The 26,252-nt window shown below is 45.0% G+C and overlaps 1 protein-coding gene across 1 annotated transcript in view; it reads right to left on the bottom strand.

Moving 5' to 3' along the window:
• CDH13 (cadherin 13) overlaps nucleotides 1-26,252 on the bottom strand; it is a 2,391,456-nt gene that overhangs the window by 380,429 nt on the left and 1,984,775 nt on the right. The gene's annotated exons all lie outside the window — the stretch shown is intronic.

The raw sequence follows: 26,252 nt of genomic DNA, 5'->3' as shown, positions 1-26,252 counted from the left end.
AGATTCCTTCGTGGTCATTCTTATATTCATGAATAGCAGCCCATCCCGACGTTGTCCGGGTATGAATTGCTGCCGGCCAGTAGAATATTGTTTTGTAGGATTTCGTTTTGATAGCATTTCTTATCTGTGACAGGCCTGTGAAACGCTCCGATTCACAGTGCACTGCTGATGGACTTAAGAGTGCGCGTTCAGTAGTGTGTGAACTCGAGTTTCCCTACTTTATTTTTCCTTGCAATATTATATAGCGCAGACTCGACAACATGGCATGAGCACAATTTACATTACAGAAGAACACATTCATCTGTTGTTGGCACAGGGAGACAAAGCGATTTGCCTGGAATCACAGGATGTTGAGCTGATGCCGAGATTCAAACGTAGCTCCCCAGCTCTAAAGTTCGCAATTTGAGAATTTGTGGCAGGATGTGTGTCTAAAAGTGAATGTCGGTGCTGACCATCAATGAGAGAGACCTGTGCATTTTTCAAATGGGTGGTGAAAAAATATGAGTATGTTGCTGGAGATGTGGGCCGCCGTGCCACCAATGTACTTACCGTGGGAGGGTAAACACCCATTATTCCGCAACTTTCTTTCCGCATACCATCACTTCGCATACTTTCATTACAAAAGTACCATGACTCCGCAATGCCATTATAACGCTTGGCATTACATTTTATATGCTTTTACCACGCATACATTTACAATGAAATTCGTTGTAAATCCATGAATGGTAAAAGCATGTTTTTTTTAATGTTTGGATAAGGTAAGTATGGGTATAGGGGTATATGTTTTGGGGTACTGAGGTATATGTTTTGGGGTGTTTGGGTATTTTAAGGGTTCAGATATAGTTTTGGGTTATGGGGCACAGGGGTAGTTTTAGGGTTTAGGGATAGGTATGGGTTTTGGGGTACAGGGGTATTTTTAGGGTTCAGGGCTAGGTTTGGGTTTTGGGGTATAGGGGTATTTTAAGGGTTCAGGGCTAGGTTTGGGTTTTTGGGTACAGGGCTATTTTTAGGGCTGTGGGCTAGGTTTGAGTTTTGGGGTACAGGGGTATTTTAGGGTTCAGGGGTAGGTTTGGGTTTTGGGGTACAAGGTTATTTTTAGGGTTCAGGGCTAGGTTTGGGTTTTGGGGTACAGGGGTATTTTTAGGGTTCAGCGGTAGGTTTGGGTTTTGGGGTACAGGGGTATTTTAAGGGTTCAGAGCTAGGTTTGGGTTTTGGGGTACAGGGGTATTTTAGGGTTCAGGGGTAGGTTTGGGTTTTGGGGTACATGGTTATTTTTAGGGTTCAGGGCTAGGTTTGGGTTTTGGGGTACAGGGGTATTTTAAGGGTTCGGAGCTAGGTTTGGGTTTTGGGGTACAGGGGTATTTTAGGGTTCAGGGGTGGTTTTGGGGTACAGTGGTATTTTTAGGGTTCAGGGCTAGGTTTGGGTTTTGGGGTACAGGGGTATTTTTAGGGTTCAGGGGTAGGTTTGGGTTTTGAGGTATAGGGGTATTTATAGGGTTCAGGGCTAGGTTTGGGTTTTGAGGTACAGGGGTATTTTTAGGGTTTAGGGATAGGTTTGGGTTTTGGGGTACAGGGTATATTTATAGGGTTAAGATGGGTTAGTGTTCCAGGGTGTTGTGGTATTTTAAGGAGTAAGGGTGGGTTATGAATATGGGGTGCAGGGGTATTTAAAGGGAGAAGGGTGGGATTAGCGTACGATATATGACATGGCATGAAGGGCAGAACATACCACATGCCCCCAGCATTTGTCACGCCCCCAGCACACGCCAAACAGCACAACACAGACACGCTCACAAGGGACTACTTTGCTGGCACGGTTCTTTTACCTTCTAAATGTATATGGTGGGCGTCTGCATAGCCTATGTCCTTCTGCTGCAACTGCCTTTTCCAACGCTGTATTGGGTATTGTGATTGGTGCTGTGGTTCCTGAGATTACCCGCCTCAAAGGTTTGGGCTCTCTCTTTAATATATTAGTATAGATATAGAAAAACATTATTACACTTTTTTAAGTACACACCCTCTCATTGCAAAGATGACTTTTCTATTTTCGAATCCTGTGATACGAATGTGCCGGCCCTGTAACTCTCCTGACTTTAAAACTACACTATATGGTGATAAGTTATGGTTTTACACACATGTGAATAGCCTTAGAATTGTGTGTGTGCATAGGGAAAAATATTCCAACGTGTACATGTAAAGTTGTACAGAAATACTTTTCATAGAACATTTAGGGGGACATTAGGATGTGGGCGGATTGCCTCCGCCAGGCTGGCGGGGGCCACCGCCAGCCTGGCGGAGGCAATTCGCCCGACATCCATCCCTGCATTCTCCCCCGCCACATTACAATGGCGGAGGGGACCGCAGTAAACACTGCCCACCTGTTTTCCGCCCCGGTCGCCTTGCGGCCGGGGCGGAAAAAGTTTAATATGGTGTCGGTGTCTAATAGACACCGCCAGCCATATTACAATGGGCTGTTTGTCATGCCTTTCCGCGGCGGCAATGCCGCCACGGAAAGGCAGGCGGTGTTCACTCTGGGGGCCCCCTGCGGGCCCCCAGAGTGAAGCATAGTAGGGGTATGCACACAGGGGGGTACCTGTGGTACCCCCCCACATTTGCATTAACAAAGTGGCAGGCACCGCGCGGTGCCTGCTGCTTTGTTAATGGAAATACTGCAAATCATTTTTAGTATTGTGGCGGCGGTGCAGAGTGCACCGCCCGCCACAATACTAAAAATACAGGATGTGCCCGCCACTGTGGCGGGCACATTCTAATACCCCCCACGGGACCCCTGCCCTTATGGCGGGCGGTTCCGTTTGCCGCTGCCCGCCCGCCCGCCATCCTAATGGACCCCTTAGTTTCAATTTCAAATGTTTTACAAAAATATTATTTTCTTGCAATGCTAAAAAATAAATAATGTTATTAATTTGCTTGCTGATAGAAGATCCAGGGGCCAGATATACTATTTACCCCTTGCAATGAGGAACCGACCTATGTAGTAGTATGTTGGTATATAAAATTCTGATTCAAAGTGGGTCGTAATTAAGCATGGGCGGATTTTGCGAATTGGCAATCCGCAAAATTGCGTATTTACGGATTCGCAGTGCGCAAAATCCGCGAACTCTCGTGAATTTTGCGGATTCCTTTTTTTTTTGTGTTCGCAAGTGTTTCTGCCATTTCGCAAGGGTTTTTTACCAGTTCTCAAACGCGAACTTACTTGTCGGGTAGCAACGGTCGCGACCATGTTGTTTCTACGTCTTTTTCATCACAGCACCCTCTGTTTCACCACTGCCACCCTCTGTTTCACCACTGCCACCCTCTGGCTCACCCAGGCCACCCTCTGGCTCACTCATGCCACCCTCTAGTACATCACTGTAGATTATGGGGGGAAATGCACACCTGCTCTGCCTCAACTGACATGAATGAATTTGGGGCTGATTAATGTGTCCCTGAATTTGAGCTTCCAGGCTGGCACCTGCTTCCTTATCTGTAATTGCTTTCTGTTGCAGTGTAATTTTTTTAACAGGACCTTTGTTGTATACTTGTAGCTATTCTCTGAGCCTGCTGTGAGGGTCAGAGCAGGGTCATAGAATAGTTGCAAGTAGGCAACTGAACTCTGAAGGGGCCCCTCAGGAAGCACTACAGGGTATGCTTACTAATGATAAGATTGAACTTTTGCACCTGCTGAGTGCTTTCAGTGTTGCAAAAATCCAAATATCCAGCAGCATCCACAAAAAGTAATCCTTCCAGGTCAAGATCCAAATCAAAGTGACCAGCACATGAAGAAAGCACTGGGAGGAGCCTGCTGGACAGGAACAGGAAGTTGGAGACTATGGGGCACTTCCTTCCTCCCACCCCCCCCCCAAAATGGACTCCTTCCAAAAAACAAGTGCAGGCAAATGTCAACCTGAGGAGTTATTCTGATAAAAATCATAATTTTCAAGGTTTATGCTGCCTGCTGGTGGATTTCTTGTGCGAAATTGTAAATTTTACAATCTCGCAATTGCGAGATTGTCGCTGCCCGCCGCATCTAATTGTATAGTATTCTAGTTGGCAAGTGCGACCAAGCAAAAAATCCGCTTCGCACGGATTTACGAATTTTCGGCAAGTTCGCGAGAGTTCACGGATTGCGAATTTGCCGAAAATCCGCAAAATCCGCGAGCGGAACGGATTTTACGCCCATGCTTAGTCGTAATCTGATCCACCTCATGAATATTAATTAGGTAGGTCACAAATCGTGACTCACTCTAATTGGTGGCCATCACAAGGATGGTGATCTGCTACAGTCAGCTGATTGCATTGTCTGGGATCACCTTCCAATAAAGTAAACCTTTAATTTTTTTAAAGTGCAGCCCAGTTACCTTAAGGGAAAGAAGGCCGTGTTAAAAGAATAGTTTACTTCCCTTATTTTTAAGTATGTTTGAGAGTTGGCGGTGCAACTGGATTACCACTTCAAATCATGTATTGTTTAACTGGATTTCGGTTGCAAATCACTGATGCGTTATATAGTTATTTAGTATATGAAAGGGACGCCTACAATATGACCCTTCCAAATACCAAAATATTATGGGGTTGTAATCCCATTTTATGAGCTTTTTGTGGCGGCAAACTCAAAAGTGGGGTGTTTTTCAACTGTTAGAATGATTTGTACATCTGGCACCGGATTGCTGTAAGTTATAGCAAAAAATATTGTGCATTGTTCTAAAACCTGTGTCTAATTGTCGATGGGTGATTACTGTATTTCCTGCTTGTTTTTTTTATCTGAGGGTGGCTCGCGCATTTCTGTCTCTATGGTTCGGCTTTTACGAACGAAATACCCAGAGTCTTTCTTGAAACACAGAAGATTCTGACTGCTCTCAGGCCTGAAAATTACTTCAATTTCTTTGAAAGTGTCGCAAATGAATGAAAAGGAATCAATAAACTGTGCTTATTTGAAGACAAGAAGCTAGAAAATCAATAGCCTATTCCATTAATAGTTGAATTAGTATTGGCAAATGCAACTTTTTAAAGATTTTTGTCCTTCCCCATCATTATGGGTACCTTCTAATAAAGCCTTTGAAGCAAAAAGTATCACTATGGGTCTGTTGTTTTGCAACTTGTTTTCTTGTGTGGTGGATCCTCCAGGCACCTTATTTACAACAATGTATGAATAAAATGCAAGCAAACACCACTAGCCTGTGTTGTGTGCTATGAATATCAATGAGTTTAATCACACTTTTATCAGACATAGAAGCTATGGATCATGGCTTGCCGGAGACCGCAAGACTCTAACTATCTCTTAACCCCTTCAGCGCTGATGACAAAGCCAGCTCGTCATGGGCGTTACCTACGCTACGCGGATGACGAGCTGGCTTTGTCACGTTACGCACGATTTTCAAATTTCAGCGCACAGCGGGAAAACCCGCTAGCGCGGTAGAGGTTAACCCATTTCATTTGCTAGAATTAGCAAATTCATTCTGTAAGGTGATGATGATCATTGAGTGTTTTAGCTATTACTCTTTAGACAGTCATGTAGTTATAACATGAAAGCATGTTATGTTGTGCTACTCCTTTCATATAATATGCTGCCTTTCTCAAGCCCTACTTCATTCCATTTGTTTGGATCCCGACTGGAAACGTTTTTTGGCCATATCATGCAGATGGGTCTGCACTGGGTGAGCAGTGTTTTGATATGGATATAAACTCTTGACTGTAGGCAGGGTAAAGTTTTTGCTGAAAAGCAAACATGCAGAAGCTGCTTCTTTTTTGGTTTGCAGATCACAGCTAAAAACACGTATACATGCTTTATGCTCTGCACATTTGTAGAGCACACTATCACCCAGGAGGGTATCCTTGCAGACAGACTTGAAAAAAAGAGCAGACCTCTTACCTGAACATGGAACAATACCTGATTTAGGGATGCCTACCCCTTCTCTAAGCACTGCTGAAGTAGCTACTATCAACCAACTAGAAGGGTAATGTGTGGTTTTGTGGTAAATAAATAAATAATACCTCTCTTTTTGACTAGACATATATCATAACAGATAGCTCAATAAATAAGAGTCAAGATTCGAGGTAGTAGGAGTTTTGCAGGTTTAATACAGCATAAGGACAGGAACAGGACAACCTGCATAGGAATAGGATGACAGGGCCCAGCAGCTGCTGGGGCTGGATCTGGGATGAGCGCGCTGACTTTTAATAACAATACATGAGCATATATACATAACGCAAACACATAGCATTACATTGCAGTAGGCGTAGCAGTGGGTGGAGCAGAAGGCGTGACGCGTAGCAGTCGCGAAAGATAAGGGCGAAAAGAGGTGTAACGGGGCGTATACATAGACATGTGATGTAAACGTAACAGAATATGTCATGAATGGGGCGGAAACCATGGAGGGGGCTACCTAAGGAGCCGGGACCTCTAACCTGATGGTGCGCGCAAACTAGCAGTGACGTGTTACTAGGAGAAGCTGGGGGCTATGAACTCTGTGCTAGGAGCAGAGACTGAAGTCTGGAGAGTCAGGGCGACATGTACCTAAACAGTATCTAGTATCTGATGTTTAGAGAACATGTTGATATAAACTAGAAGTCAGGAGGGGAAAGGCTAACTTGATTCTAAGACTGGACCATGCATTATTCTACATGTAGTGCGTGATGAAGAATATTAAATGACCATTAAATGCAGTATTTCTCTAACGTGGAGACGTGAAGGCTAGACAATGACGGAAACTATCGATGCGATTCAGTAGCTTAGGAATGCAGAGAAGGAGGACTGAACTGATAACTGGAATCATAACATATTCTTGGCAGACTCAGAGACTGAGCCAGGCTGGGCCGGGTACTGCGAGGCAGGAAGTAAGTGAAGGGTCGAGGATACAGGTGGGGGCTGTATCGCTCCTCAGCGAGGCTTCAGGAGACAGGAGCTGAATCTGGTGTCCAGGCCCTTTTGAGGCCTAGAAACGGGGACTTTATAATAGAATAACGTGCACACTGAGAAACGTGACAACGTAGCTTTACATAGGCCTGATATTCGTAGTTTTCAAGAGGACTGGAAACTGGCATACTAGAGGTGGACACAACTATAATTGCGTCATTAATCGGACATGGGGAATGCATATGCATATTTAATCATGCACACATAACATATGATGGATGACACGTAGGGACACAGAACATGGCAAAATTTACTTTTCCACATTCCCTCCTTGTCACTACGTTTCCATCAGGAAACATCAATTTTCATGATACCATCTATCATTTCATACAGTATCATTTGTTCGTCTCGAATTATCCTGGAACGGGATTTAGAACGGGGCTTGGGACTAGGAATACAAGAGGTAGCACAAATGCCGCAAATCGCAGGGCCACATTGTATACAGAGGCAGCAGCTGAATATGATCGCTACTGCAATACCTAGAAAGGACAATATTTTCCATCCCCATGCGGAAATTATATTCCAGAACCAACCGGACCATGTCCAGGTGCCTGGATCTTGGTGTAACAGATGGGCAATTTTATGGAGTCTGGTTATAGCTGAATAAACAGACGGCGCGTTATTTGGAATGAAAATACAGCAACTAGATCCGATGACTCTACAGGCCCCGCCCCTATCGGCCAGTATGACGTCAAGGACGAGACGATTCTGCAAAACGACAAATCTCATAGCAGATTGCTCTTCGGTTAAGTTACCTAGAGCGGAGGCAGTCTCATTTACTACAGCTTCAAGGGTTCTGGTTAATCTACGGATTAACTTACTATTCTGGACAGGGCCTATAAAGAAGAAGAAACCTTTATTGAAATCGGTATATTGTTCTAGAGTAGTTTCAGTATAATCGACAATTGGGGACTCCCTTATATGTCTAACGTGTACTAGATGTGTGTTTCTATGATAATCAGGTGGGGCTAGGAAAACTGGTGGCAGTAGGAAGGCAATGTAACAGGTTCCCTCCCAATCGAGGGGCAGACGAACATATGCAGTTTGACCACAAATAAAATAAGAATGACGTGAAGCTTTGAAAATAGATTTCCCACTGTCACTATACTTGACAATAGTAGTACAATCACTATGTCCTACGTGTACGGAACCATTATTTCGGACACATAATTCACCTTTGACTGGTAGTACTGAAATAGCAGGTAAGTCTGGAGTAGTATCAGACTGAACATTCAGGACCATAAAATTCGAAGAATAATTACCTAAATTGTAAACTTCATTTTCTAGATCTAAACCTGTTCTGTGGGGAGGACCTTGCTTGTCTGGGAAACATGTACTGTTAAGAAAAGACATATCTGTTGAGGATGACGTTAACGTGGACCATGCTCCACACGAACCATTATGTGAAAAGGGATAAGGAAAAAGTGGCAGGACTCCCTTCGGTGTCTGGAAAGGGGGGAGTCGACCACACACCCAACAATTAGTGGCATTGCTGGTCTGGTGTGAGTAATGTAACATACGGATAAAGGAGTTATTTCGCATGGCGAGGCGGTAAGACAGTTCATGAGGAGGCAGATCACTAAACGTGTGCTCTACTGTAGCATTAGCAGACTTATTTACATGAAGAACTGGGAAATACAAGAAAAATGCATAACTGGTGCAGGAAATCATAAGGCTGAGAAATAATATGAAACATAGAAAAACGATACATCGGATTGAGTTTTGACTAACTCTCTCACTATGGGGGTCTATTTTATACATGTCAGAAACAGTCTAACCGTTTCACCTAGGGGAGGACTTAGACAATCAAACTGACTGACTTATTTTACTAGACCGGAGTTTGAGTTTATACTCCTGTTGCGGAGTTTTCTCTAACAGGGGAGGGGTTGTAGCAATGTCTTTTGCGGGACAGTCCTTGAGAACACTGCTTTGGCAATCCTTCAAATCCTGGGAAATGTTCTTTAAGACGGGTTTCAGTCCATTAAAAAGTTTGACATGAGAAAGGTGCACCCAGCCTTTGCGTCCTTCCAACTTCACGGCTGTACGGGTGGTGAGGAGGACCTGTCGGGGCTCTTTCCAACGAGGCTCCAGCGGACTTGATCTGTCAAAGTTGCGGACCATCACCATGGATCCTGGAACGATTTCGTGCGGTGCCACCTCGGTATTGTCTGGAAATGCGGCGGCAACCTGTGAACGACATGAGTTGAGGGCAGACATCAAGGAAGCTAGGTAATCTGTCAGCATATTACTTGAAACATCGGTAATACTTCGGGGTCTAGGAGTACCCCACATGTTAGGGGGGCGGCCGAATACGACCTCATACGGGGACAGACCTGATCTGGAATGTGCGACCATACGCATATAAAATAAAGCAACTGGCAGAGCTACTAGCCAGTCCACACCTTTTTCTTTACACACTTTTGCAATACGGATTTTCAGAGTCTGGTTATGTCTCTCTACGAGACCGGCTGCTTCAGGATGGCGTACACAATGAAACTTCCACTGGTACCCTAACAACAGGGAAACATGCTTCATGAGTTCAGATGAGAATGGCTGACCGTTGTCAGAATATACGACTCTAGGGAGTCCATAACGAGGGAAGAACTCACGAACCAACTGCTTGGCAGTGGTCGCGGCTGTGTAATCTGGGACTGGATATGCTTCTGTCCACCTGGATAAAGCGCATACAACTACAAGGACATACTTGAAACCTCGACATCGCTCCATCTGAATATAATCCATCTGGAGGACTTCGAAAGGGTGGTCAGGGGGCTGGAATCCACCTTGTTCCACCGGGACACTTTTACCTGGATTAAACTGACAACATATCATACAGGTACGGACTTTCTGCTTGGCTGCAGCTCGTAAATGCTTGTTGAACCAAATGTTCTGGATACTGTCTAACATAGCTTTTTCTCCTAAATGTGCTGGACTATGTGCGGTATTAATGATGACTTGAACCATAGAGTCGGGGAGAAACCATGTGGCTCTACCCTTCGTTAACCATCCTTGATCTGTCTGGACCCCTCCTTGTTCGGACCATTTCTTGATTTCTTCGGGAGTAGCATGTAACTGGATATCTATGACATCTTGTGTAGGGTCCTTAACTGTCATGCATGTAGTCGGATCTGGAGTATGTGTCTGATTAACTGGAATGTCTAGAGTCTGTGCTGTAAGCTTGGCTGTGCGATCTGCTAGATCGTTACCTTGGGAAATGGTGTCAGTAACTTTCGTATGTGCTTTGCACTTCATAATAGCAATAGATGTCGGTAAGTGTATGGCATCTATCAGAGCTTGAATAAGGAGACCATGCTGAATCTTGGTTCCATGAGAAGTCATGAAACCTCTCTCCTGCCAGAGCACTCCGAAGTCGTGTACAACTCCGAATGCGTAACGTGAATCTGTGTAAACATTAACTTTCAAGTTCTTGGCGTGTATGCAGGCTTGTGTCAGAGCAACTAGCTCTGCTGCTTGAGCGGACAGGGTATCAATACGGTGTGTTTCAATAACTTCGGTGTCAGTAGTCACTGCATACGCGGCGACTAGTTCTCCTGTACTAGTTCTCATACATGAACCATCCACATAAAGTGTCAGGTCGGGGTCTGGTAACGGAATATCTGTCAGATCTTGTCTTGGCTTAGTCGTAATGTTAACTACTTCCACACAGTCATGTGGGACAGGATTCGAAGTAACTGATGGTAACAGTGTAGCAGGATTTAAAATGTTGCAGCGTCTGATTTCTATGTGTGGCTGGAACAGTGTCAATTCATAACCTGTTAAACGTGCAATTGTCAAGTGCTGAGTTTGTGTTCGGTTTAAAAGAACTTCCACGGAATGTGGAACTTGTACTGTCAAGGTATGTCCTAAGACTATGGAATCACTTTGTCTGATAGCTAGTGCTGTGGCTGCAACTGACTTGAGGCACGCAGGCAGAGCCTGGGCTACAGGATCTAATGTGCTCGAAAAATAAGCACAGGGCTTGTATTGTCCTGCTTGATCTTGTGTAAGAACAGATAATGCTGTACCTTCACGTTCAGTAACGAAAAGTGTAAAAGGCTTACTGTAGTTCGGTGTCGCTAGGACTGGAGCTTGGCATAGGGCTTTCTTTAACTCATTGAAACTAAGTGTATGTTCAGATGTCCAAGGGAGGACAGTCGATACGGCTGCCTCCTGTGTCGTTAACTGTATCAGTGGCTTAGCTAGAAATGCATACTGAGGAATCCATTGTCTGCAATAAGAAGTAAGGCCGATAAAAGCACGTACCTCCTTCTGGGTCTTGGGCTGAGGAAGACTCGCTATTAACTGGATACGGTCTGGTGTCAACTGCCTACCCCTCTTGGACAGCAAGTGTCCTAAGTATACCACTTGCTGGACACAGAATTGAAGCTTAGAAGGGGACACCTTGTGCCCCATCTCGGCTAGGAAATACAAGACTGTAAGGGATGCTTGCTCGCAAGCACGTTCAGAACGGGCTGTGATCAGTAGATCATCGACATACTGGAGCAGGGCAGTGTCAGTTGGCATGTGAATGTTGTCAAGTTGTCTCTTAAGTGCTTGACTGTAAATACTAGGACTTTCTGTGAAACCTTGAGGAGCTCGTGTAAACATATAGCTCCTTCCATTTAAACAAAATCCGAAAAGGAACTGGCTGTCTGGATGAATAGGAACACTGAAAAATGCGTTCTTGAGGTCTATGACAGTGAAGAACGTGGCTTCGGAATCAATGGCCGTTAATAGGGAAGAGATGTCTGGGACAACTGGGTACTGCGGAATAATACATTTATTAAGCTCTCGTAGGTCAATCACTAATCGATATACTGGGGGTGCATTTGGATCAGTACGTTTCATGACTGGAATGATCGGAGAATTACATACATTGGAGTCAGTTTCTACAACCACTCCTTGAGCAATAAGCTCGTCAATAATTTTGGATAAGGCTGCTACAGCCTCAGGTGGCAATCTGTACTGTCTGATTCGTGGTAACACTACACCTGGCTTGAGAGTCACACGATAGGGTGTGATTTGCATGTAACCTACATCAGTTGGACCTTGTGCCCATAGATGCTGCGGAACTTTAGACAGTCTTGAATCAAAATCTCGTAATACATAGTGACCCTTAAAGTCACGTAGGAACAATCGTATTCCCTCTGGGGAACAGCATATAACTGCACCTAACTCTTTCAGTGTCCTAATGCCTAATAGGTTTTCTGGACATGACTTAGTAAGTAACAGATCAGTAGTGCGGGACAATGGACCTACTTCCAGAGAAACTGGCTTTGAAATCTCATTTACGATAGGTTTTCCTGAAAATCCAAGGGAAACATTTCTTGAGCCTGAGAGCGGAGCCCCTGGAACTTCGGCGTGACTAATTGTGGTCCTACTTGCCCCTGTATCAATCAAAAACTTTCTGTCTTTCCCTAATACTTGACTGTGAACATAGGGACCTTCTTGATCCACAGGTATCTCGATGAGAGGCAAGCCTACCTCCCTCTCTAGGCTGTTTCATGAATACTGCTGATACTCTGGATACTCAGACTGTGCATACTGGTACATCTGCGATGTAACATGCTGTGTTGCAGCAATAGGCTGCGGTGCGGTAACTGTCTGTGGTGCATTCTGTGGCTGAGGAATCTGTGAAACTTGTTCCTGTCTAGGCGGACGTGGTCTTTCTTTAGTCTTACCAGTAGCTATGTTGTGTTTCAGAACTGCACACTCATTTATAAAATGACCTGGCTGTTTACAATAATTGCAATTCCCTTTAACGGGAGCTGCAGGATGACTGGCTTGATTCGGACCCCTCTTCTGACTGTCTTGAGGAACGGATTGTGCAACTAGTACTTTCATTTTCGTGTCTTTCATACGTTTTCTTTCGTGTTCTTGCTCTTCCCTGATTCTATTCTGGTGGTATTGAAGCATCTGCAACATCTGGGACGGGGTATTAGCTTGCCAGGTACTTTCGACTTTCAGAACTCGATTCTTAATTGGTGGGCTTGAATTCTCGACTAATTTAGTAACAAAAAGGTGAGGGTATGACTCACTACTTGTCTTGAGGCCACTGTTGATACTAAAACACTTTTCAAATCTAGAATAAAAATCACTAATATCCTCATCTTGCTTCTGTTTACAGGCTGAGATTGCATCCCAGTCTTCTTTTCTAGTTGTCAATAATCTGGGTAAAACTTGAATCAATAATTCTGGTAATTCTTTACATTTATCTCCAAGACCGGTACCTGGTACTCGTGCCTTATCTTCAGCTTCTAGAACTGCCCAATCGATCTTTTTCTCTCCCACCTCCCATTCTTTTTCCTTGAGCTTTTCATACACCCCTGCGGGCAACAGGACCTTTAACATTTTAATGATATCTGGGTAAGTGTATTCTCCCATACGGAGCATGTCTTTTAATTCTCTATGGAACCCTGCTGGATCTTTGTCATGACAGGGAATTAATTTCTTCATTTCGAGGAGTTCCATCTTTGTAATTGGAGTGTATACAAACACTCGCTGCATTTCGCCACCCGTTCCTTTAACTGGGTGGACTTCTCGTAACGGATTCTGTCTTTCCATGTAAAATGGTTTACCTTCTGGGGGTGAGACATGAACAAAATGCGGGTTCAGAAACGTTCCATATTTGTGACGCTGTTCTAGAATGACACTAATTAAGTCGGTACCTAGACCTTTCCATCTATACTGGAGTAACTCGTTCAGGATATCATGTAACGGACCTGGATCAGAGTGTTGACCCTCATACAGAGTAATGAGGTGCTGAATCATATACATACCCACCAGTCGTTGCTCGGCTGGGGGCATTTTCAGAAACATTTGTGCCACTATTTCGTCTGGAAAAGTGGTAGAATCAGTAATCCATCGGACTGCTGATCGGGCTAGTTCTTGTTCATGCATGGTACTTAACTCACTGTAACCGATTCGTGATTTCAGAATGTGATCGGTAGCTTGAAACACTTGTTCTAGTGAACCTTGTTCTGGTGCTGGAGAATGGAAAATAGACTTGTGTTCTAGGCGTAAATGGCGATCTGGAAATCTAGATTTTCCTACATACGCTATTCTGGCGGGATTCTCGTCCTCTACCTCTTCAGTATCAGAGTTACTTTCTTTCTCGCTTACTTGTGCTGCTTTACGTTGTTCGTGTATCTTTATTATTTCTCTACGGATTTTCTTGTACATACTCTCCATAGCACCGACGGTCTTGTGCTTACCCTCGGCTATATTATCACTCCACCTTGTCAGGGTTTTCATTTCAGCCGGATCTTTAGACGGGTAATCTTGTTCTCTTATTAGACAATTGATCAGAAACTTTAATATCATAAGCTGGATCTCGGCTTTCCTTTGAGACATGGCCTCGCTAATACTTTCTGGATCATCCCCTGTACGGATGAAACGATATATTCTGTCTAGATCTTCTTTCATATTCGGTAAGGTGACTAGATACTCGGCCACCTTTCTTACGCGGAATGAATATAAAACCATATTATCCTCGCCTGGGACTGGATCATAACAGCATTCGGCAAGGGATTTTCTTATTTCTGCTACAGTCTGATGTCTGGGCGTACGCTGTGACGCTTGTGCATGTAATTCGGCTGTCGTTAAACGCTTGTGTGGCGGCGGGGTTTGAGGAGTACCTCCCCCTGCGGCCCCTAAACTAGAGTCTAGGTCTACTGAGGCTCTTCGTCCTGGCAGAGTGGGAAATGGAAATGTAGGCTGGACTTGTATGGCGGGCTGGACCGGGGGTACCGTAACAGGTACTCCCGTGTCTGGAGGAGCGGGAAGTGCCTGATTTACAGGGACTGGTGGAGCGCGAACAGGATTTGCATATTCTGGGATTCCTGTGGGATAACTGGAATCATAACATATTCTTGGCAGACTCAGAGACTGAGCCAGGCTGGGCCGGGTACTGCGAGGCAGGAAGTAAGTGAAGGGTCGAGGATACAGGTGGGGGCTGTATCGCTCCTCAGCGAGGCTTCAGGAGACAGGAGCTGAATCTGGTGTCCAGGCCCTTTTGAGGCCTAGAAACGGGGACTTTATAATAGAATAACGTGCACACTGAGAAACGTGACAACGTAGCTTTACATAGGCCTGATATTCGTAGTATTCACGAGGACTGGAAACTGGCATACTAGAGGTGGACACAACTATAATTGCGTCATTAATCGGACATGGGGAATGCATATGCATATTTAATCATGCACACATAACATATGATGGATGACACGTAGGGACACAGAACATGGCAAAATTTACTTTTCCACAGTTTGACTATTATGATTGGCTGATAGTATTCCATTCATCAGTTGTGCTGCCACTGCCCATGCATCGCATAACAGAGCAGTAGGTGATTGCTGGGCCTGGCTAATAATCTTGTTAGTGTGTGTGGATTTCTTCAAGGCACTGCCTTCCTTGTGTCATTATTTCTTCTACTGTAGGAAGAAGTGGAATCTCCTTCAAAGTAAGAATTGCTCTAGGACTGACTTCTAAAAACTCCATAAATGAAATAAAGTTTTTTACATCTTTGTATTTTGACATTTGCTGTGCTATTGCTCCTACATTTTACAGCAGATGCCATCAATCTGTGCTGACATAGGCTGAGATATAGTTCACTTTACCCTTTGATTATTAATCAATGGTACATTGTTAAGCATCTATATCGCCAAGAGGTTCTAGGTAACGACTTGCCAACATCAATAAAACTCAAATCTTCCACGTCAACCAGAAATCAGAATTGAATAATAATAATGATGATAATAATTCTTCCTTGTAAAGTGCAAACATATTACCCCTTAAGGGTCCGTTGCGAAGCTTAAGTGAGCTATTGCCCAGAGGCATATTATGGTGAGCTGAGCTGCCATTGGCACCTGGGAACCAACTGTGAGTCTTACATTCTGGAGGCAGCCACTCTGGCCACTGCACCACACCGTTCCCTTGGTGGAAAGATATCCCCTAGATCATAAATAGAATATACAATTTTCTGATATATGTTAATGCCCTTCGTCACTTCCCTGCACTATTCACAGTGAACTGATATTGTAAAAACTCAAAGAATGTGGGAAGTGTGACAGGCCAGCCAATGCAGTATGTGGTAAACTTTGCAGACACAGAATTGCACAGATCCACTGGCTGTCCCCACTGTCTATAGTTCTATTAACAGCACTCTTAACAGAGATATCCTATAGCCAAGCACCAACCAAACTCATTAACACAAGTATATGCATATGTGTAACACATGCAGAGCATTTATTTATTTTATTTTATTTTTATTTATTTTAAAAGTTTTATATAGCGCTGGCTAGACCCGGAGGTATCAGAGCGCTTTACATGAGGATCAGCGAGTTACAGGTTACATAGTTACATCAATTAAATCAAAGAATCACAGAGGGAGAGGAGGGGGAGGGAAGGAAACACAACGGGGAAACGAGGAAAACAGTGTCAGATGACCGGCTGGGTAGTGAGTTAACATATGGGTGATCCAAAAGCAGCCAATGATGATACAACCTAATCTGGCTGTAAGTCTGATTAACCAACACACGTTAGGGCAGCATACAATTGATTCTATTCTCAAATGACTTCAATTGACTTACCCTGCCTCTGAAGACCATATTTCAGGTGAGCATAGCTCCCACCAATGGTGGGGTGAACATAAGTCATGTCTCATGCTGAAATTGTCCTAGAAAATACAGGGGCACTATTGCATTCATGGGGCCCTGCTGAATAATGAGAGAGATTGTGTCATGAAGTTTCCTCTTCTGAGCACAGTTTGAATGATTGCTGAGGTATTGTCAGGTCACAAAATCCCCATTTCTGGTTACATTTACTTGGTTGATTTTGAGTACCAAACCCATTGGATCGCTTTGTAAATCTGCCAGGTCTCTGGCCACACCTAAAAACAACAATTACATTTGATACCATGCCTACAGAGGTGATCTATAGGGAGTGTGACGTACATTGAAAAACCACCATAACCATGGCAATCCAGTCTGTTGAAGAAAGGGAAACAATGAGATCCAGCTGGGGGGATGAGTGCCCAACTAACAAAATACTGGAATACATAAAAAAAACAATTTTAAGATATGCATAAAAGCTCAGACCTTGATGAGCTAGTCCAAGCACCTAAAACAACTACATTGTGAACGTAAAATGGCTATACAGTGATCCAGCGAAAGTGTTTTTTCAAACGTATATTTTCTTTCTAGTCTAACCGACCTGGGCCCTTGGTTTTGATTAGAAAATTGCATCACTGCACTTTACCACAGAGGTGATGGTCCTCTAATGGATCTTTCTATGCCGTAGTGATGTGTGAGAAATCAGGATGTCTAAAACCCATTGGCAACCCAATGAGGACAGTTAATTGGTAGCCAACTCACAAATTCGAGATATGGTTCGAATACACTACCCTGAGAACCATGCTATACAAATAAAGTATTGCAATGTATAGCCTCCTAAAGAAGTCCAGTCTAACCAGGATTATAAACACTAAAAGTTCTTTAGTCTCACCACAAAATGAAAGCAGCAGCACTTGATGCTCTCAAAATATTCTATGATTCTCCTTATTATGCATTTAGAGTCAATGTTCGATAAGCACAGTTTTAAAGATAGATCCTTAAGACATAATAATAGACAATTTTAGATAATGTGGTTATAATATTAATGATCCAAAATCAATGCATATAAGTAACATTTTAAGCATTGCAGTCAAGAATCTTACAGCACGTGGTATGAAACAACACATTTAGTAAAAGTATTCTAATTTAGATGAGGATGGTTATAAGTTACAGATTCCTATCACCATCGAAAGGCAGGAGGATGGTTTAACACATTTCAAAAGTTGTTCTATGGTAAGGGACAATTGAATCAAGTTAAAGTCCACTAGGGGAGAGTCCATGGGCATGGGCTGAAAGAGGAGTGGGACAAAATCAGGAGAGTTCAAATCTGGTTTCTCACCAGTTAGTCCAAAAGAGTTCAGCATGCAAGTTCTTTGAGTTCCACTCCTTGGAATTCCTTGGATTTACAGAAAAGCTCTGTGGAATTCTGTGGAGTTCAGCATGGTGGCGGAGTATATTATTTTTGCTCTGGAGAAAAACGACAGTGTAAATAATGTTTCTCCTGGACAACTCTATGGAACCGGCACAAACACAACCGAAGGATACAGATTATGGGTCTTACTTTTGAGATGTTTGCCAATGTCCACTGTGTGACTGCACATAGCCAACATAAGAGCAGTCCTCTCAAAATCTAGTGAGTCCACTGCATTCAGGACAGAGGGAGCGGTAGTAGTAGCTTGATATGCCACTGCCCCCTCCCCCTCCTAGCTCAGTTGCCTCCTTCATTGCCTGCCTAGGTCCACTCTTCTATAGACATGCCTCACTCGGCCATGAACTTCTTTTAACACCAAGTGAGCAGGGTCATGCCTTGGCAGTTACTCCTTAGTATTTCTCTCCCTCCCTTTCATGACCACTGTGACTGACACAGGCCTCACTGCTCTCGGTGTCTCTGCAGTATGCACTTCCTGGTTGTGCAGCTAGGATTTCTGGAAGTTGTATGATTTGACTGCTCGTTAGATGAAGAGCTGGGCTGTACTAAAAACCAAAACTGTCCCTAGCAAAGTGCTCCGGATGGTTCGGGGTGCAGCCGAGCTGTTTGTTTTGATTTTGTTTTGATTTTGTTACAGGGGCCGATATTGCAGCTTTGCTGCAAAAACGTCCCTGAAACAAAAACGGTCCCACAGGGCCCCAAAACTGGCTCCCACCCTGGCGGCCCAGTGGGGAAATGCCCAGTACCCGCTACGGCCAGTCCAGCCCTGGTGAAGAGCAAATCAGAAGTGTGAATTCATTGTTAGAATAGGGCAGGGCTAAGTTAGCCGGATGTTGGTGTTTCCATGACACTTGTGGCTGAGAAACCTGAAGAAGTCAGAACCAGGGGAGCGTCTATTTACTCCTAGCTTATGACCCTTACTGTGGCCTGCATAGCACACACTAGTCGTGGGATGCTGTGCACAGAATAACACTCTCTTCATTTTCAGAGCTGTAATATCGCACAGACATCCTCTTGCCATGTGCACCAGTAAACTCTGCTTTGTCGGTGAATTCATTTTTTCTCCAAATTTCATGCTCCAATCGGAGCGTGGAGTACCCTAAACTGCGCCAGTGGACCGGAGTTTGCCGCTCTTTACTAATGAAAATACTGACTGTGCTGGTGCACATTTTGCCCCAGCACAATCACAAGGTGAAAGGATGTATCACCATGCAAATGAGGAAACACTTTGCCTCTGTGTCTATGCACAATCATTGTACACCCATACATTGTGTCCACCTAATGAAGCAGTCTTTTAGAAAGGGATGGCATTCGTGCAATCTCACAGTGTATTCCTATGCTATCTGTGAAAGATAAAGTACTTGAAAACAGGGTTGGACTGGCTATAGCGGGCATTGGGCATTTGCCCAGGAAGCTGAAAGGGAAGGGCCGATTTTGGAGCAGTGTGGGCAGGTTTTGTTACTGCGGGCCAGTTTTTCAGCAATGCTGCAATATCGTCCCCCAGTAACAAAAGCATCTGTGCTGGGGGGTGTTTTTTTAAGCAGCCTGACAAAATTGCCATGGCTGCCTTGGGTTCCCAATTGGGCCCTAATTGAAAACAGTTGCTCGTCAACATCATGATAAAGTTCATATTCACACTAGCTCACTTTGGTCCAATCGAGGCCCTCTGATGATGCTCTCCGGCTTGTAGATAAGCTGGATTGGGTGATTCTGACAAAGCCGGATCTTTATGCTGCTTTTGACATTGTGAAGTCCTCTTGCAAATATTAAACGTTATTTAAAAGAAATAAACCACAGGGAAAGGATATAAATGTGCAATAACAAATCATTTTGAAGTTTCTTCCACGCTGGGTGAACTCTGAAGATTGCTAAGATTGCATAATGGCGTTATTTTTCTTTATGTTTAATAATATCTTTGGATCTCATGCTGAGAATGATTCAGCTAATTATACTTCTAAAGAAATGGTTCCTTATCCACTGTTGATTGCCTGAATTTTAAGCTAAAAGTGTTCAGCAGGGACATGAAGATGAAAGGGGTATTGGTCATGTGTCTGCCTGTGTTGGATGAGGTGAGGCAGACTGTTTCCAAAAGCCTGATTGTCCAAGTGATAGGCGTCAACAGCTGTTAACTTCCATTTCCCCTTAGTGTAAGCCCTCACCATTAGTTCAAACCATATGAATTAGTAATTACATATGGTATAACTGTTTCTTTGCTACTTGTGGTCCTGAGGCACTGATTGTGACACCCTCATGAGTAGCCCTCTAAACATGTCTCAGACTTGCCACTGCAGTGTCTGTGTGTGCAGTGTCTTTGTGTGCAGTTTTAAAGTGCCATTTTAGCTTGGCAAGTGCACCCACTTGCCCGGCTCAAACCTTCCCTTCCCATGTGTGGTACCCCTAAGGTAGGCCCTAGGTAGCCCCATGGGCAGGATGCAGTGCATTTGCGAGGTAGTGCCTGCGTTGAGTATGATGCAGATGTCATCAATTGGAGTGGTAAGGGTTATCTCTGTGCCATGCTTGTTTCTTTCCAGGTGTTTGGTGAGAAGGAGGTTGATGGCCCTCTCCAGGACTTTGGCAGGAAATGGGAGAAATTAATTGGGATGGTAGTTCTGGAGATCGCTAGGGTCTGCAGAGGCTTTCTTGAGGAGGAATCTAACTCTGCGTCTTTTTACAGGCATTGGGAAAGGTGGCTGTGGTGATGGAGGCATTGAGGATTGTTGTGAGCTGGTGGCTGATCTTGTATCTTCTGAGGTTAAAAGATCAGTGGGGGCATGGATCAGTGGGTGCTCCTGAGTGGATGGACTTCATTAGAATTGTTGTGTTGGGACTGCTGAGTTGTTCCCATGTAGTTAGCGGGTGGTCGGCGGTAGTAGTCATTGGGATGCTGAGGAGGTTGGTAGATTGTGGATCAAAGTTTGTGGTGGCTAATGGGTGGGTGAACTCTCTGACGATGGTGAAGAGCTCCTCGGTTTGGTTGGTGCTAGTTTCTATCCAGTGAGGCAGGGCCTTTTTTTTCTGGCTTTGCGCTGGCAGTCTTAGTTGTTGAAGGCGGACTTGAAGGTGGCTAAGTCAGTTTGGTTCCTGTTGGTGCACCATTTTCTCTCCAGTGGCTTGCATCTGCACTTCAAAGTGCTGAGCTCTTGGGAGTACCAGTTGGCTCATTTGGTGGATCTGTGAATTGTGGCTGTTCCAGTGGGAGTGACTCGGTCAGAGGTGTGGGTGACCCAGACGTTGAAGTTCTCTACTGCTTTGTTCACGTTGGTGGTGGTGTTGGGCTGTGTGATGCTGAAGGCTTCAACCAACTGGTGCTGTGGGACTTTTTCCCGGCTGTGGAGTGGGGCAGTGTGGCAGTTGGGGGTAGTATGGGGGGTCCAATGGAGTGGTCCAATCAGGTGATTTCATTGGTGTGGCAGCATGTGATTCTGTTGCGGGATGTGAAGATGGGGTCCAGCTTGTGTCCTACTGTGTGGGTGGGGTCTGTGACCAGTTGCTTGAGGCCTATGTCCTATGGCCTTTGTCAGCATGGAGCTAGAAGTTCATGTGTTCCATGATCGGCTTGGATTAGTTGTCGGTGATGTTGCAGGTGATCAATTTCTTGTGTTTGATGGCAATGCCACCACCATGTCTATTGACTTGATCACCTGCACTTTGCTGCTGTGAGTCCTACTCTGCCAAGTGGTGTCAAATCCAGTTCCTGGCCCTTGTAAGTGAGTTATGGTGATACAAAGAAGAAAATCCATGCATCGATTCCAAGCGTCGTTCGAAATCGGCGCAACATAATCAAAATTCATTGCATCACATGGTTCCCGCTGAATACAATGACCAGGGCTTACAATGCAGGCCCCAGATTTTCCTCGCAGCACCTTCAAACAATTGCAGCTGCATGAGTCTCGAGCACTGCATCACCGAAGTCCATGTTGCACCTCCCCAACTCCGAAGCAGCGCCTGTTTCAATGCTGGGGAATTGACACAGCGCAGCTTGACTTTCGATGCATCATCGATGCATCGTCCATGGCCTCCAGTTTTTTATCTAAACCACAGTAAGAGCCACGGCAGCATGTCTGAAAATGGTGCCTCAACTCCACTGAGACAGTAAGGAACCAACGCATTACCTCTCCTGCCTAGCAGTAAGAAACCGACAAATCACCTCACCTGTAGCAGTAAGAAACTGACGCACCTCACTGCCCCTGCACCTCGCATCAGCTTTTTTTATGCATTTAAGGTACTTAGTCCTCATCGAGCACAACCATTGATTTTAAAGAACTGAACATTGACTTTTAAGAACTGAACTTCATTTCATTTTTGAAAGGTCTTATCTTGACTTGTGTATGTTGGATTTTTGTTGTTTCGGTCTTGTTTTATGCAGATAAATATAGGTTTTTTTTCTAAACTTGTGTGGAGTCCTGTTGTAGTGTTTGCGTGTGTGTGTGTGTGTGTGTGTGAGTACATTGCCTCTGGGATAAGCATGAATGCCAAGTTACGAAGGGTGACGCAGCGCAGATGCAGGCCTGCATTGCACCCCTCGCAGCTCATTGGAACCACTGCTGCACAACTCATCCTCGATGCAGGCCTCTTAGCTGCTCATCTGAACTGTTACAGCCTCGACCATTCCCACATTGCAGCCCTGTCAGTTCAGCAGATCTGCCACTGCATGATGCATCTTCAACAAGGACCTCGCATTGCTTCTCCGAACTGCCGCTATGTGGTGCAGTGCCCCGCAATCAGAAGTTAAGGTACATTTCTCAACTGGACTAACTTGGTCCCTGTATCCAACCTGCGGTCCATCGCAGTTAACCTGTACATGTGACTTTATCCTGCTTTGACACAACCAGATATCCACAGTGGACACTTTGTGTTTTAAGCACTATTTTTACCTAAACTTTTAAAATTTCACATCTCCATTTCTGCTGTTTGGATTTTTGCCGTTTTGATATAAAATAATTGATTACATTTGATTCTATTTTTCTACGTTGGTGTTGATTTTTTCTTGGGTTCTGTTTTCACTTTAATAATGTGTGCCTCTAAGTTAAGTCTGACTGTATTTGTGCCAAGCTACCAGAGGGTGAAGGACAGGTTAATTTGGGGGTTGCTTCTGCTTCATCCTGAAGGGAATCATGGTTTCCTGCTTAAGTAGGGTTTCACCCCCCCTCTTCCTCAGCCAATAACCTAACTTTCTACAGAGCCTTATTGCATATGGCTCAGAATCTTCAAAAGGACAAGTCTCAGACCCAGACTAGAATTATCTGGTACCCAGTGTTTTCCCAGGAGCTGGCAGTATGGGAACAGTTTCACTGCTGCTCTGGACCAGTTTCGATGGTGAGGTCTGCAGCAATCCGACATTTTCCAAGAAATGCAAAGCAAATAGTTTTAAAATGTGCTGGTCAACCCATACTCACTTCAAAACATTTAAATTGTATAATTGGTTTGTTCCGTCTCCTGCAGGGTCACCACCAGCAGCACTGACACTGAAGGATTTGGAGGGAAGCAACGGCGTAGCTAGAGCTTGTGGCGCCCGGGGCTATCCCTCAGATTGCCGCCCCTTGGGGGGGGGGAGTGGGTGCTGGGGAAAAACGACGGTGAGCACTTGAAAGATGTCCGAGAGACACGTAGTATTGCTGCTAATAGTTACCTCGATCATGCAAGTTACATGCACATACATGACACGGTCAAAGGCTACAAAGTTGAATATACCGGTGACTGGCAGTACAAAAGGCACACTAGGCAGAACAGCCAGGGGGAGTAACCACAAAACCCCACGCAGCAAAATTGAAAAAGGCCAGGGGAATAAAAGCACACAGGTAAAGATGATCAAGATATGCAAACCAACAGGCCCGCCCCAGCAAACATTACATTACAAAACAGGAAGACCAACCTCCCCATCCTTAAGCATGACAAAGAAGCAAAACATTAACACCAGGTAATCTGATTCGATCATAGAAACAAACATTTGATTACTTCATCGACGCACTGGAAGAAATGACACAAAGATAATCAAATATCTATAATACCTAGCAGGAGATGGGGTCAAAGGGGCAATCAAGAAGTTGCCAAAGGAGGAAGTAGCCACATACCAGATGGCAAATGATGCACTCCCCAAGAAGTTCGATCTGACAACCAATATGCACTATGAAAGATACACTTATAACAAAGCAAGCAAGACAACAGCCAGCCCAGGACAAATGATTCATGAATTTGCAAAGGGAATGGAAACCCTTAAAGACCCACAGTGACCATCTGCAGTGTCACTGTGCCTATCTGTGGTCGTGTGGTATTAATCTACGGAGTCATGATGTCCTTGTGTGCAGCATCATGGCATCCATTCTTGTAGGCTAGGAGAGATTAAGTGATTTGCCCAGAATTGCAGGAAATTAAACCAATGCCAAGACACGCACGTGGTTCCCAAAATTCTAAATCGGCAGCTCTGGCCATTAAGCTACATCTCCTCCCAATGTATAAGGCTGTTAATATTACCTCATTTTTCCATTACTTGGATGTGTGTGACACTGTGGCATCTAGTGTCAACCGATCAGCCCATTTCAAGTCTGTTCACGACTCCCGCACACCAGTGGCATAAAGCAAAATTACCCCCACCCCCACCCTACAAAGTGGGCCCCGGAATCTCCAATATCTCACATATCTACATAGGCTTTTAGCTGAATGGTTACCGAACGCGCTGCTGTCCCAGTGTCCTACACTCCCGAATTGTACATTTGCGTTTCCATAGCTATTCGTCTGATGTTCAACATTCCTGGCTTTAAGCATCACACTGCGCATATCTGTAATAATCTGAGGCCAGCAATTGGGAACAGAAAAGATGATTCACTCAAACGGATTGTGCTTAACAGAAACCATTTTAAAAAACTCGCACTTTGATATAAACAACAGTAAAAGAGGAGGAAGGAAACTAGCAGGAGGCTGAATTCTAAATAAATACGAAGCTAGACGGTGTGCTTTCCAATGTTGTACAAGCAACAGCTGAAGAACTTACCGGTTGTAGCGATGGCCAGGAACAGCAAGAGGACAGTCTGCTCTGAGAGTGCTATTCTTACTGCAGTCTCGTGCTTCTCTACTTCAGCTTCTCGCGCCCTCCCTCGCGCTGTCTTTTTGTCTCCTGTGAGGTGCTCCTCTCCCCCTATTCCGCTGTGCTTTTAATGACACCGTCTAGACACCCAATCAAACACAAACCTTACTTCAAACTGAGCTGTGATGAGCACAGATCTGGAGAGAACTTCTCTTCGTGCAGCATAATTCACATACATTTTACATTTTGAATGCAGTCATCATCAATCACTTTAAAGGGGCCACCTCATTTCGAGAAAAACACCATTCTCTTGCCCCAGTCCTGCATCTCTAACAACCACCGGCAATAGGCAATCTAGAATGCGGCTTTGCTTGATGATGTCAGCAGAAGTTTAGAGCTGTGTTGTGACGTCAATCACCGGGTGCTCCTTTCAGATGAAAAATTGCACCGCTGAATTGCCAAGTATTTTCCAACTTTGGAGCATATCGGTCAGAAAACCGTGAATTTGAGCTTCATCTGCAAGCCATCAATAACGTATTAGACTGAACTAAAGACACTGATCGCTCTAAAAAGGGGCAAACAACTATGACGCGGTATAACTAACCTCCTGCTAGTTTCTCGCGCCCTCTCTCGCCCTGTCTTTTTGTCTCCTGTGAGGTGCTCCTCTCCCCCTATTCCAGCTCGAGGAGTTCTCGACTACCCAGCTTGGAAGCCATCAGCCGTCATCAATAAATAATCTCCCTGAACTCCGAGTGAGGCTGGGGCGGGGCCAACAACGGTCGGAGCAACTCTCTGGGCTCGAAGCGGGACGTCACTAACGGGCCGCGTTGCACTGTAGCCTGCACTCCTAACCTGTGGTAACTGCAGCAGCCAGGCACAGCCGCACAGTGCAAACGCGGGACTTTCAATTAAATTTCCAAAACTAAGTCCCGCGTTTGTGAGGGAGGCCCGAGGTCCCTGCAGGGGACCCCGTAGGAGGGCAAACCCCATAGTATGGCGTGGGGAACCAAGGTACAGGGCGGGGGAGCCTTGGGAGGAGGGGTGTGGTGGGGCGGGGTCACGCGAGGGAGGCCGCCCCCCCTTTTCCCGGGACCGATATAGGGGAGCCCCTCCCAGGTTGCGCCCTCTTTGCTGCTCTCCTCTTGTTAGCTGGACGTGCCAGGCTGCTCCTCACCAGCCTCAGGCATTAGATCCCCCCGCCCCCACAGCCCCTCTCCCACATTCCCCCCTACGACGTCGGACGCGAGGCCCCGCACTTTCCGCTCCCCTCCCTACCGCTCA

Source organism: Lissotriton helveticus, chromosome 12 (assembly GCF_964261635.1).
Source record: "Lissotriton helveticus chromosome 12, aLisHel1.1, whole genome shotgun sequence".
Lineage (NCBI taxonomy): Eukaryota > Metazoa > Chordata > Amphibia > Caudata > Salamandridae > Lissotriton > Lissotriton helveticus.
The sequence above is the reverse complement of the archived record's forward strand: the minus strand, read 5'-3'. Positions and strand labels throughout refer to the sequence as shown.